Source organism: Palaemon carinicauda, chromosome 20 (assembly GCF_036898095.1).
Source record: "Palaemon carinicauda isolate YSFRI2023 chromosome 20, ASM3689809v2, whole genome shotgun sequence".
Lineage (NCBI taxonomy): Eukaryota > Metazoa > Arthropoda > Malacostraca > Decapoda > Palaemonidae > Palaemon > Palaemon carinicauda.
In genome coordinates this window covers 68,034,401-68,035,367 of record NC_090744.1, presented here as the reverse complement: position 1 = coordinate 68,035,367, position 967 = coordinate 68,034,401, and the positions used below count along the sequence as shown (strand labels likewise).

Genomic DNA, 967 nt, shown 5'->3' with positions numbered 1-967 from the left:
CTGTTGCAGCAGCAAACACAAACTCTCTACAGGCGCTCCTAGCCTTCATGAAAGCGTACAGGTTCTTCACTAAGGTGGCCATATGCATTTTGGACAGGACCGTGAGCATGTCTAGGGTGCCTTTGTGGCCTGCACACATCTCGATGCAGTTCTGCAGGGACAGGGAGGCAGTAAGCCTCTCTTTCGTCTCTTGCTCCCTATGCAAGAGAAAGTCTGACAGCTTAGTGAGATTCTCGCTGAACTGTCGTCCCTCGGTATCTGCATGTAGCTTCCCTACTGAGAAGGTTTGGTGAACTTCCTTCCATTCCTTCTCATCCGTTGGCAGGGCTAACGACAGAGACCTGTGCTCTTCTAGTGTAGGGCATGGTTTGCCTGCCTCAACTGCCTTGGCAAAAGCCTGGAATGCCTTCGATGTAAAGGGGAAGGTTCTGGAAGCAGGAGCAAGGGATATATATATATTTTTTTTTAAGAAAACCACAGGATCCATATTGGATTGGAGTTCAGCCACTCAGTCTGTGACGTCCTCCTCCACTCAAGGGCGAGCCCATGAGGGAATGGTCTTCAATGCTCAGGAGTAAGTAAATACTCAAGAGCCGCTTCCCGCTCAAAGGACGACACTCAGCCTCGTCATCGTGGTTGAACTCGTTCTGAGTTTTGGACTTAAACTCGTCAATCACACTATAGAAATGATCCTATGTAATATGATCATAGGGTGTTTCTTGCTCAATGCAGACACTTTCGAGTTAGTATAACCCGACTTCTTCAGGCTGCTCGGCAAGAGAGCCTGTGCCTTGTCGTGGTCGAAAACCATGACCTCCTTCGAATCTGTCTCCTCCTTTGACACTGGCTCATGCTTCATTCTAATGAAGCAGTTAGGGTAGGCGTTGAAGCTCGGCTAGAACTGAATGCCGTCTAGGGGGACAGCTCCCATCTTCTCTGAGATGTCGAGTTTGCCATTGGTAATCGG

At 49.0% G+C, this 967-nt stretch overlaps 1 non-coding gene across 1 annotated transcript; it reads right to left on the bottom strand.

Moving 5' to 3' along the window:
- Nucleotides 1–503: 503 nt before the first annotated feature.
- Nucleotides 504–709, bottom strand: LOC137614513 (small nucleolar RNA U3). The gene has a single exon (XR_011039094.1). It is a non-coding gene; the product is annotated as a small nucleolar RNA U3 (small nucleolar RNA).
- Between the last annotated feature and the right edge of the window lie 258 nt (nucleotides 710–967).